At 40.8% G+C, this 13,615-nt stretch overlaps 1 pseudogene; it reads left to right on the top strand.

Annotated features, from left to right (window-relative positions):
- The first annotated feature begins 1,395 nt into the window (after window positions 1-1,395).
- LOC129021943 (large ribosomal subunit protein bL35m-like) lies at window positions 1,396-1,903 on the top strand (annotated as a pseudogene).
- Window positions 1,904-13,615: the final 11,712 nt, after the last annotated feature.

The raw sequence follows: 13,615 nt of genomic DNA, 5'->3' as shown, positions 1-13,615 counted from the left end.
GCCGCAATTTCATACTTATCTCTGCCAAATACTATAAGGTGTCAAAATTTGGCATAGAGGGTACAAAACTATAACTCAATCCAAACAGAATAATCTTTGCTTGTATAATTTTTTAATAATGAAACATCAATATTGGTTTAATAAAGATAGCTATATCTTGAATTATTTAGTTAAAAACCCTAACTTCTAATCCTGTGGCCTTAGGAAATCTAGTCTACAGACATGAAGGAAGTTTCTTTAGGGAAAGGACTTACCATCTTTGATATTAAAGAAAAGAGAATTTATATAAAAAATAATCTTATATGGTAAATTCTTGTTCTAAAGTAAATGAACTGGTTGTTTAAAAAGAGGGATGTTTACAACAAGTCAGAAAGTTGAGGCATGTCAGAGATTGTGTAAATTGTAAAAATTTTATAAAAGGGAATTTATCCAAGAAATGTTGTACAGTTTAAAAGTGATTAGGGGGCCGGGCATGGTGGCTCACGCCTGTAACGCCAGCACTTTGGGAGGCCAAGGCGGGTGGATCACCTGAGGTCAGGAGTTGGAGACCAGCCTGGCCAACATGGTGAAACCCTGTCTCTACTAAAAATACAAAAAATTAGCTGGGCATGGTGGTGGGTGCCTGTAATCCCAGCTACTTGGGAGGCTGAGGCAGAATAGCTTGAACCCAGAGGCAGAGGTTGCAGTAAGCGGAGATTGCACCATTGCACTCCAGGCTGGGCGACAAGAGCGACATTCCATCTAAAGAAAACAAAAACAAAAACGACTAGGCCTCCTGAATGCTTTATAAAATGCCACCATAACTCTTAGCTGTACAGCTTGCCTGCTTTGTAGCTAGGTAAGACCTAGCACACACGGAGTTAAATGCCGGAATAGGTCAGACCTTATCTGCACTTCTGTCTAGGTCCTAGGCTCTACATCTAGTACAAAATTACAATCTCAAACTTACTAACAAAAGTAAAAGTTGCTAAAAGTTAACAGTGTAACATGTATTGTTCCATAGAAAGAATCTAAGATAAGACTGTAAAGCCGAGCCCAGCCATGGAATTGTACCATTAAATACCTATGAGTTTCTTCTTGAGGTTACAAGATAACTTGGGGTTCCTGGCCTCTCAGAAAGGGCATTCTTTACTTACCACAGATCAGAAGTCCTATACAGGGACTGTGTACACAAAATATAAGGCCAGTTTCCAAGGGCTTTCTTGGCTTCGTAAGTCAAGTTTGATTCCTTAAAGGAAAGCATACCATTCCAGTCAAGGCCTTGGTAAAAATAGCCAGCTTTTACAATTGTGCCCTGTTACAAAAGAAAATAGATTCTTATTACACTTGTGCAAATAACTACATTGCCATAACTTAAGAATACCCAAAGCGGCCGCCGTAGGCGAGGGTGGCAAGATGGCTGCCTCTGCCTTTGCTGGTGCAGTAAGAGCAGCTTCAGGAATCCTACGGCCCCGGAATATTTTGGCATCTTCAACCTACCGCAGCTGTGTCAAGAATGCCTCTCTTATTTCTGCATTGTCCACTGGACGTTTTAGTCATATTCAGACACCAGTTGTTTCCTCCACTCCCAGACTTACCACATCTGAGAGAAACCTGACATGTGGGCATACCTCAGTGATCCTTAATAGAGTGGCCCCCATGCTTCCAAGTGTCCTGAAGCTGCCAGTCATATCCCTAACATACTTCAGTACAAGAAAAGGCAAGAGAAAGACCGTGAAAGCTGTCATCTATAGGTTTCTTCGACTTCATTGTGGCCTTTTGGGTGAGGAGAAAGGCTGGCTATAAGAAAAAATTATGGAAAAAGACACCTGCAAGGAAAAAGCGATTGAGGGAATTTGTATTCTGCAGTAAAGCCCAGAGTAAACTCTTAGATAAAATGACGAAGTCCTTCTGGAAGAGGTGAAACTGGTATGTCGATGATCCTTATCAGAATTCTCATAATCGAACAAACCTGAAAGTATAGATCAGAAGTTTCACTTGTTTCTCAGTTATTGGATATGTATCTTTGTGCACATGATATCTTTGCAAAAAATGGATAAGTACAAAACTTGATGTAAATTGTGCCAATGAATATGTAAACATACAGTGACAACATTAAACTATAAAAGTTTTAAAACTTAAAAAAAAAATACAGATAGTTTCCAAATTCTGGAGAAAATCAGGGAGAGAGAAACAAGTATGCTACAAATTTTGTTCATGGGAGTATACTAAATTGTTAAAAGCTGTTAATAGCTCAGAAGAGAAGTTTTGAGGCCGGGTGCAGTGGCTCACGCCTGTAATCCCAGCACTTTGAGAGGCTGAGGCGGGCGGATCACCTGAGGTCGGGAGTTGGAGACCAGCCTGACCAACATGGAGAAACCCCATCTCTACTAAAAATGCAGAATTGACCGGATATGGTGGTGGCATATGCCTGTAATCCCAGCTACTCGGGAGGCTGAGGCAGGAGAATCGCTTGAACCCAGGAGGAGGAGGTTGTGGTGAGCCGAGACTGCACCATTGCACTCCGGCCTGGACAAGAGCGAAACTCCATCTAAAAATAAAATAAAATAAAGAAAAGTTTCTTTGACTTTGAAAAGCAAAACAAACAAAGTATTAGCAATATTTTAAGCAAAATATCAAAAAGATCACTCCAGTCTCCTATTAGTTCAGTTCATGCAGTTAATTCCTGTCCTGCTTGATATTAATGAACATTTTAGCTCTCTAAGAGTCCTAACCATTTTTCCTGTATTCTGATGTCACAATCTCCAAATTTATCAGAAACCTGCATTCAAGAGCACTTGTTAGAGCTTTATAGCTGATTATAAAACCCTTCTAAAGAGGACCAAAACAAGACAACAATTGTTTATGGATGACCAAAAGTTTTAAGGTAGCCATAGTTAAAGACACAATTGACAAGGAAATCTGTTACCTCTGTGGCACACAATAATTAGCAATTATAATTTTACTACTGATAATGCACACTAAGACATATCAGAATTATAGGAGTCTCCCATAACTTTGGAACACATACCAATAACATATTTATACAAATATAGTCTAAAGAAAGCCAAATATCATTTTATATTTGACAATGCTTCCTGTATGACTTTAGACTAAATAAGCCAAATTTTACCTTTATATTAGTGTATTATTAATGTTAAACTCAATTTTAATGTTTTGATCATAAGGTCAGATTTTTATGGACCCTTTTTTTTTTTTTTTTGAGACGGAGTCTCACTCCGTCGTCCAGGCTGGAGTGCAGTGGAGCAATCTCGGCTCACTGCAACCTCTGCCTCCTGAGTTCAAGCTACTCTCCTGCCTCAGCCTCCTGAGTAGCTGGGACTACAGGTGCGTGCCACCGTGCCTGGCTAATTTTTTGTATTTTTAGCAGAGACAGGGTTTCACTGTGTTAGCCAGGATGGTCTGGATCTCCTAACCTCGTGATCCACCTGTCTTGGCCTCCCAAAGTGCTGGGATTGCAGGCGTGAGCCACTGTGGCTGGCCTATAGACCCTTTTTAACCCTTTATAATTTTTGTTAAAGAGCAGGTTAGTGCTTTAAGAAAAACCCATTGTGTTTTTATTGTAATACTCAATTTACAGAAAAACTGGATGATATACGTTTAACTTTAGCCAATATGTTTACACACAGAATTTCTTTACAATTAACCTTCCAAAAGTTGCTTAAACCTTCATTTTTATTTTATTCAACTTAAAACAATTCTTTAACCTTTTAATCTAGGTAAAAATCCACATTCTCATGCCTCCTTATAATCTTTTTACCAAAAGTATATGTAAACTGTTTTTTCAATAGTCTTAAATACATGTTACACTGTTAACTTTTTTTTTTTAAGGCCTATGTAACAAATAATTATTCTTGGCTGGGTGTGGTGGCTCACGCCTGTAGTCCCAGCACTTTGGGAGGCCGAGGCAGGTAGATCACCTGAGGTCAGGAGTTTGAGACAAGCCTGGCCAACATGGCAAAATCCTGTCTCTACAAAAATACAAAAATTAGCCAGGTGTGGTGGTGGGTGCTTGCAGTCCCACCTACTCGGGAGGCTGAGGCAAGAGAATCACTTGAACCCAGGAGGCAGAGGTTGCAGTGAGCTGAGATTGCGCCACTGCATTACAACCTGGGTGACAAGAGCGAGACTCCGTCTTTGTGGGGGTGGGAAGGGAAACTGGAGAGAGAAAATTATGTTTCAGAAACTATAGCACACCTGTTATTAAATTCCAGTGTTGCCTAATGTTTTTAAATTTTTATTATTTTAAATTAAATTCTGATTTTTCTGACTACGAGTTTCCAAAATAAGCTTTGATTTCTTAAAGCCCTATGAACCGAAAACTAGACATTTCAGCAGGCACTGCCTCTAAACACCCCCCCCAGCCATCACAGGAGGAAACCTCTTCACTGCTGGCGCTGACAACTAATAACTGAGGGTGCCTGGAATCCTTTGCCCCCACATCTAGTGAGTCCATGGAACCCAGGGTAATTGAGACGGCATCTCTTACAAGAATCAACTTCTGGGTCAGGTGCAGTGGCTCACACCTGTAATCCCAACAGTTTGGGAGGCCAAGGCGAGCGGATCACTTGAGGTCAGGAGTTTGAGACCAGCCTGGCCAACACGGTGAAACCCCATCTCTACCAAAAATATAAAAAAGTTAGCCGGGCATGGTGGTGCATGCCTGTAATCCCAGTTACTCGGGAGGCTGAGGCAGGATAATGACTCGAACCCAGGAGGTGGAGATTGTGGTGAGCCGAGATCGCGCTATTGCACTCCAGCCTGGTGACAGAGTGAGACTCCGTCTTAAAAAACAAAACAAAACAAAAAAACAAGAATCAACTTCTGGATACATCACACTTGAGTCAAAGCCTGGAAAGCTGAGGAAGCAACCCCTGATAGCCAAAGGAACATCCTAAATATCAATGTAAGGAAATAGGAAATTTTAAGCTCATAAAAAGTAAGTAACTGAGTGAGAACTACTTATCTTACTCAGTCTCACCCCTACCTCACCAAATACTTCTAGATATTCCTACCTCTCCTTTTAAGACAAATATTAAAACTTTTTAATGGAAATTATTTACTATGCCACCATTGTGGGAATTGCTTTACTCACTCTACTATTTGTGGTGGGACTATGTACTACAGCACCCTCAGGATGGAATATCGGACAGAGAGTCTCAATTATTGTACTATTTTGCTTAATTATTATCCTCATAGCAGGAATAACAGTTACTAACAGAAAATAACACATGGGCCTTTCCAAACATGTGCCTCTGCCTGTCATTGGGTGAGGAATGTTGTTTCTGTATCAACCAATTAGGCCTAGTAAGAGGTGCTGCTGAAAAACTTAAGGAAAGGGTTATACCAAAACAACCAAATAGATTCTTGGTTTGGGAACAAAATCATAGCATGGGTCATCCCATTCCTGGGACCTCTCCTAATAATATGCCTAGGACTAATGTTCTTACCCTGCCTAATTAACATTTTTCAAAGATTTTTAACTGACAGGATCATGGCCATTTCACAGACAACTACCCAAAAACATCCACAGACAGTGTTACTACTACAGTTAATCTGAGACCAGAAAACTCTCTGCCCCTCATCTGCAGGAAGTAGCCAGAAAGAACACCCTGCCTCTCATCCTTTTTATAACTATAAGGTCTGGATTGACAGAGCAGGAGCATTGACATCTTGGACAAGCACTGCCATTCTAAAGTTCCCCTTGATCAAAAACTACCCAAATCCAAAGGGCATCAGCCTAATGGCTAGGGTCAGCATGACCATAAACCACAAATGACATCTCTGACCAGAAACATTCCAACCATAAGTTAAAGCCCTCCCCAACCAGAGACATGCCAGCCCCAAGATAACCTCCCCTCCAGGTGGAGAGATGTCAGCCCCAAGATACCCTCCCTTCCAACCAGAGACATTCCAACCCTCAATAGACTTCTCCCCTACACAGGAACATTCCAAGCCTGTGATAAGCTCTCTTACCCTGAAACCAATAAATATCCTTAGTATGTAAGAGAGAGCACACCTGACTGAAATTGGACAGAGGCCCCTCTTGGGTTTATTCTTCAAAATAAACCTGTCTTTGACTGTTGAGCCTCTTTTCATGTTTCTTTCCTCTTTCTTGAACTCTTACAACACCTTTGTTAGAAGCAAATTTTTGGTGCTGCAAAAGAAATAGCACTCGAACATAAATTTAATTTTCTCAGCAAGGCAATTTTACTTCTATAGAAGGGTGTGACTCATGGATGGAGCAATGGTGAGAGCACACCTGAACAAGGGAGGGGAAAGGGTTTTTATTCCTGATACAGGTAGCCCCTACTGCTGTGTCATTCCCCTATTGACTAGGGTTGGACCGCACAGTCTAAGCTAATTCCGATTGGCTATTTTAAACAGAGCAAGGGTACGAGTCGGAGTGGCAGAGTGAGTTGTTTGGTGGGAAGGACAGTTAGGAACAGGTGACTAAAGGTGACTCAGGTCAGTGCAGGTGACCAGGTGTGACTCAGGAAGGAGCAGGTGACCAGGGGAATAGATGTGAACTACTGATTAGAACTGGTGTGAAAGGTTGTTTACTGAAACTAGGGGCAAGGAGGCAAAGAGAATGAGGAAGTTAAACTTTAAAATGGAGAACAAAGAACAGGGGACCTGAATATACTCATACATTGGTTCCTTGGAGAGGATCTCAGAACTCATTGTACTTAACAATGTACAGGCTGAAACATTTGAAGAGGAATTTATTATATCCTACAATTTCCCCCTTTCAATTTTCATAGTACTTCCTCTTCAAACTTTTTAAACATGTCTTGGCTTTGCTGCTCGACTTAATCCTCTAAAAGAAAAAGCTTAGCTGAATAAGGTGGAGGTGAGTTAAGGAAGATTTTAGTAAGTGCTGCTTTTATAAGTCTTTGCACTAGCCCACAGATGCATGGTATGGCACAACACCTAACAAGAATGAGTACAGCTATTACGGCTGCAAGAGAAGTAAGAACTGAGGCTGTGATTTCTTTCCATTTACTGAACCCCCTTTCTAGCCACCCTGAGAAAGGGTTATTGACTCCAGAATTTTAGCTAGTTCATTGGATAGAGTGGTAAGTCTTTATAAGACCCTTGTTATGTTCCCAGTGCGGGCGGTGTTGTTTGGGATAAAGGTACAACACTGAGTTTTAATCATAATACAAACACCACCTTTTTCTGCTAATATTATATCTAGGGCCATTCTGTTTTCCCAGGCCATCTGACTAGTGGGCCCCAATTGTTCTGCTATCCCTTTGACAGCATCCCCGCTGTAATTAATAAACCACTGCTGATTATAATAGATGTAATTTATCCAGTCTACATTTTTATTAATCATCACCCATGAAAATATTGACTTAAATCCTGCAGCTATTTGATCTTGGGCTTTAAATTCATCTGGTACTCCTCGTGGAACTCCAGTAATGTTTATATAAACATGGGGGTCAAAGGACCCACGTAAGGCACTTCTTTTACAATTTTCTTTTTTATCGTGTTGATGGAATGCTAGAGTGAAAGGGATGGCCAATTGGACTAGAGCATGAGTGCTGCTCTAATTACTTGGCACAGTACCCAGAAATAGTGCCCCGCAATACCACCACACACCTGCTCAGGTATGAACAAGGGCAGACTGATGGGTAAGCTCTTGAAAAGGCTTGGTTTCACTGCACCCTTTTAAGTCCCCAAGGAATGCTAACTTTTCCCCCTGCTGTGAAAGGGACAGGTGAAGTTAACATCAGGGGCTGGAGGCTGGATGGCCCTCCGGGCTGACCCACAGGGCTCTTGACCTCGGGGAAGAGCAGTGAAAGCGAACAGCAGTGAAAGAGTTTTGCCTAACTCATTGCCCCAGGCTGTGGGGTTCCGGAAGAGAGCTACCATACAGTTCATGCCCTGTCCATGAGAGGACCACCCGAGGGGAAAGGGGACAATTTGGGTCTCTGGCCTGCCTGTCACACAAACAGTCACTTTTGCTTAGCATGCGAACAGAATATTTAATCCATTTCAGCCAAGCATTTACATCCTGGTACTCTGTTTCAATTGCTATAGCTTGTTTTAAATCTGTAACTTCTACAACAGCTACTTTGGTTTTATCATTGGGTATATAACAAAAGAAGGTCTGGTTAGTGGAGAACTTAGGAGTGGGAGAAGGGGGTGCAGGAGTTGAGGAGGCAATGAAGCACATTTCAAAGGATCCTATGGGGTCCTTCCCTGAGACTTCTGCTCCTATACCATAGAAACGGTACTCTGGGGAGCAGAGGTGGTAATCTGTCCTGGATTACATTGGTTCATCTGACAATGGGGTGGTCCATCCTTGCTCCTTGGTAGTCCATAAGCCATTAGACCAGCTAAAAGTTCTGTTCTAGGAGGGCAAGATTCCAAGTTCATACTGGGACCATCATCAATATCTTCCCAGACTAACTGATCCCAGTTAACAGATTTTCAGTCTGAGGAGAGCCAGGAAGGACAAAGATACTTTTCTGAAGTGGGGAGTTGCCTCTGGTTTGGCAAATCTCCACAGGGCATCACAAGGCAAGCATCAATAGTTTGGGGTGAACTTGACCTAGTTACATAAATAACGAGAGGACTAGCAATAGAAGGGGAAAAGAAAGAGATGCAATGTAAGAGGATCAAACCCATTTTAGCTTTAGCTTGGTTGGAGTTGGCCCTGGAATAGCTGTCCATGATTCTGGAGGGGGTGGTGCTCTTTTGACCTAGGTGTGATGAGTCCATCCTCTTTCTGCTGTTTGAACTGTGGTCTCGGTGGTTAGAAGCAACAGGTAGGGTCCTTCCCAAGCCAGTTCAAATTTCCCTTCCCTCCAACATTTGACAAGGACACAGTCCTCAGGCTGATGTTGGTGTACTGGAAACTGTAGGGGTGGTGCCTGTTCTAAAAGACCTTTAGTTCTGAGGGAAGAGAAAGTGGAAAATAAACCAAGTATATAATTTCTGAGAAACTCGTCTTTTGTTTTGAATGTGGGAATGTCAGCAGTGGAGTGTAAACAGGGCAACCTACACAACATTTCACAAGGGGATAAGCCAACATCTGTCTGAGGAGCAGTTCAGATTCTCAAGAGGGCAATGGGAAAGCATCTATCCATGGCAACCGAGTCTCTAAGACTAATTTGGTTAGGTGGTCTTTTTTTTTTTTTTTTTGAGACGGAGTCTCACTCTGTCACCCAGGCTGGAGTGCAATGGTGCAATCTCGGCTCACTGCAACCTCCGCCTCCTGGGTTCAAGTAATTCTTCTGCCTCAGCCTCCCTAGTAGCTGGGACTACAGGCACATGCCACCATGCCCAGCTAATTTTTGTATTTTTAGTAGAGATGGGGTTTCACCATATTGGCAACGCTGGTCTCGAACTCCTGACCTCGTGATCCGCCCACCTTGGCCTCCGAAAGGGCTTTTTTTTTTTTTTTGACAGGGTCTCGCTCTGTCGCCCAGGCTGGAGCGCAGTGGCGTGATCTTGGCTCACTGCAAGCTCTGCCTCCTGGGTTCACGCCATTCTCCTGCCAAAGGGCTTTTTTAAAAAATAGTTTGGTTCATTCTTTCCAGTCTTCTTAATGAAGGTAGGTGCCAGGGAGTATGATATTCCCATGTTATATCCAGTACCTGGGCTAATTTCTTAATGACATGTACAGTGAAATGAGTCTTATTATCTGAATCAATGTTTTCTATTAATCTAAACTTGAGTATAAGATTTTCAACTAATGCCGTGACTACGTTATTATCAGTTGTACTTGAAAAGGAAATAGCTTCTACCCAATAAGTAAGATGATCTACTATACTAATAAATACTTTAGATGATCAATTGGAGGCATCTCTGTGTAGTCAGTCTGGATACTTTGGAATGGCCTTAAGCCTGGACTCCTTCCCCCAAGGGGTAATGTTTTACTAAACAACTGTCTGCAACCTGTTTGGCCAGGGTATAAATTCCTATATACCCATAAACTCTGACGAATGCGTCACACGTGGCTTGGGGCCTCCAATGGGTCCTTTAATGCCGTTGGAACAAGACTTCCCTGATAAGGGGTTTGGATAACATTTCTCTCTGGTCTAGCAATATCCATTTTCCTCCTGAATTCTCTTTAGCACCTATTTTTATTAGCTTTAAACCAAAGAAAGCCAAACACCATTCTATATTTGATAATGCTTCCCGTATGATTTTATACCAGATAAGCTAAATTTCACCTTTATATTAGTGTGCTATTAATGTTAAACTCAATTTTAATACAATCTTGTAGACATATTTATTCAATTTTAATGTCTGACCATATGGTAAAATTGTTATAGTCTCTTTCTAATGCTTCATAATTTTTGTTAAAGAGCAGGTTAGTGCATTAAAACCCATTGTGCTTTTATTTTAATGTCCAGTTCACAGAAAAACTGGATGATACCCCTTTAACTTTAGCCAATATGTTTACACACAGAAATTCCTTTACAATTAACATTTCAAAACTTGCTTAAACCTTCAAAACAATTTTTTAACCTTTTAATGTAGGTAAAAATCCACATTCTTATGCCTTCTTTTAATCCTTTTACCAAAAGTATATTTTACTTTCCTTACACGCCTTGCACATAAACTGTTTCTTCAATAGTTTTACATTCAGGAGGCCTAATTACTTTTAAATTATACAACATTTCTTGCATAAATTCCCTTTTATAACATTTTTTCATGACTTTCACAGACAATCTTTGACATGACTTCAATTTCTGACTTGTAAACATCCCTTTCTTTAAACAACCAGTTAATTTATTTTAGGATGAGAATTTACCATATAAGATTCTTTTTACATAAATTCTCCTTTTTTTTTAATGTCAAAGATGATAACTGCTTTTTCCCAAAGCAAACTTCCCTCATGTCTGTGGACTAGACTGCCTAAGGCCACAAGATTAGAAGTTAGGATAATACATGTTACACTGTTAACTTTTAGCAGATTTTACTTTTGTTGAAAACCTTGTAAGTTTGGGATTTTAATTAAAGGAAGGCTTTTTTGGTGTCTGGGGACATGGACAATAGTTATTTTCTTTGGCAACTGAAGGTTATTTAATACTTGGGTGATTAATTCCTCGTGGACCAGGTCTTGGCCTTTGCTATTAATAAGACCTGGTTCAGTCCAAATTTTTCCAAATGCATGAGCCATTCCAAAGGCATGCTTAAAATTGGTATAGATGGTTCCCCTCTGGTTCTGTAAGTACTTTAAGGCTTGGCTGAGTGCAAACAGCTCACACGTTTGAGCAGACCACTTATTAGGCAATTTTCCTAACTCTATCTCTACACCTTTAACCATTGTTCCCTATTTCTCATTCAAACTTGGACATAATGGTATGTGAAAAAGAGCCCCTTTTGACTGTTACCTCTTTACAATGGAATGTTAAGCAACCCCTCAGAAAGTAGGGAGTAGCAAATCAAATCTTTGTAACTACATTTCAGCCTTTGCTGGTTGAAATGTCAGAGCCCCAGCATCAGAAAGTGGTCAACTCAAGGGCTGATAAGAAGAATTTACCAACAACAGTATAGGTTTGAAAAAGTAAAGCTTTATTAGAAAGAAAGAACATTGCATAAGAGTGCAGCAAGGTGCCTCAGCAAGAGGGGACTGAGAACGCTGTGGTGAATATTCCTTAGGAGCATTTATGAACCTTAAGGTGAAAGCTTGAGGGTAATTCAGACCATACTAGCCACGTAGGTTATGATAAATGGTTACATTTATAGTTGTTTTGGTGCCTTAATGTCAGCAAGGATTGCACAATGAGTTTCGCATAGAAATTCTGGTTACTACAAAATTTTTGAAAGACACCTGGAACCAGATGCCAACTTTAGATATGTCGATGAAGAGTCAAACTCTGTAAAATATTTGAAGAGATTTATTTTGAGGGAAATATGAGTGATGATGGCCCGTGACACAGCACTCAGGAGATCCTGAGAACATGTGCCCAAGGTGGTTCGGGCACAGCTTGGTTTTATACATTTTAGACAGGCATGAGGCATCAATCAAATACGTTTAAGAAATACATTGGTTTGGTCCAGAAAGGCGGGACAACTCAAAGTGGGAGCTTCCAGACTATAGGTAAATTTAAACATTTTCTGGTTGACAATTGGCTGAGTTTGTCTAAAGACCTGGGATCAATAGAAGGGAAATGTTTAGGTTAAGATAAAAGATTGTGGAAACCAACGTTCTTTTGAAGTCTTATAGTAGCTGCCCTTAGAGACAATAGATGACAAATGTTTCCTATTCAGACTTTTTAAAGCTGCTATACTCAAAAAAAAAAAAAAAAAAAAAAAAAAATGCTGCCAGATGCTTAGTTAATCTCTGAAGGCCTGGAAGGAAAAGATCTAGCTATATTAGGCCTGGAAGAGACAGATCTAGCTATATTAATAGAGATTCTTTACAGACACAGATTTCCCCCCACAAAGGATAGCTTTGCAGGGCCATTTCAAGATATGGCAAAGAAACATGTTTTTGGGTAAAATATTTTTGCTTTCTTCTTTGTCACATAATGTTATGCCAGAGTCAAATTGGAAAGTAAGTCAGATATATAGGGTTAAATAAAACCCATCTGATGAGAATTTATGGTTTGTAGGGCATGACTTCCCAGACCCCTTAGATAGGAATTTCAGCAAGATAAAAAGATCAGAGCTTAGTCCTCATAATCAAGAAATAACCATAAAAATGGGCAACCCTGTGGAGTAGCCATTCTTTTATTCCTTTACTTTACTAATAAATTTTCTTTTGCTTTGCATTGTGAACTCACCCTGGATTCTTTCTTGTGTGAGGTCCAAGAACCCTCTTTAGGGGTCTGGATTGTGACCCCTTTCAGGTAATGATTATACCTCTAAATTCCTCAGATAAGGAGTTTTTGTCTCTGGGGCTGCTTGATGGTCACCAGGTGGTTTTTGCTCTCCTCACCCCTTTGTTCAGCTTCTCTGTTTTTGCCTATGTACACAACTCTCAGATTTGGCCACTGGGGAGAGCAAAGTTATACCTGGTGACCATCAAGCAGACCATTCAGAGACAAAACTCCTTATCAGAACTCCTTATTCAGAAGCAATTAGACTTCCCTATTATCTAAAGCAGGCATCTCATTCCAGGCTTCTTTCCCCCAAATTTATAAGTAACTAGAATTTCTATGCATCTCTGGAATGCATGCATATCAAAACTCATTGTGCTGAAAATTTGCATCTGTAAAGAATCTGTTAACATAGCTGGATATTTTTCTTCCAGGCCCTCCCAATCCTGAAGAGATTAACTAAGAGTCTAACACCTTTTGAAGGTCCGAATAGGAAACATTTGCCATCTATTGTCTCCAAGGGCAGCCAACATAAGACTTCAAAAGAACCTTGGTCTCCACAACCTTTTATCATAACCTGAACATGAGTCCCTTGCTGACATTAAGGCATTGAAACCACTTTTGCAAAATTATTACAGACAGCATCATTGCAGGAATCCAGGACACTGGAGTAGAGAATGTTCCAAACCTTTGGGTTACAAGCCACCCCCAGGACCTTGTCCTCATTGCAAACAAGAGGGTCATTGTGATATGGAAGGGGGGCAGGAGAGTGCTGGGTACAGAAATGCAGGGTTCCTGGTGAGGGCTCCACCCTTGGGCCTGTGCCC

Source organism: Pongo pygmaeus, chromosome 21, assembly GCF_028885625.2.
Source record: "Pongo pygmaeus isolate AG05252 chromosome 21, NHGRI_mPonPyg2-v2.0_pri, whole genome shotgun sequence".
NCBI lineage: Eukaryota > Metazoa > Chordata > Mammalia > Primates > Hominidae > Pongo > Pongo pygmaeus.
This window is presented reverse-complemented; position numbering and strand designations above follow the sequence as displayed.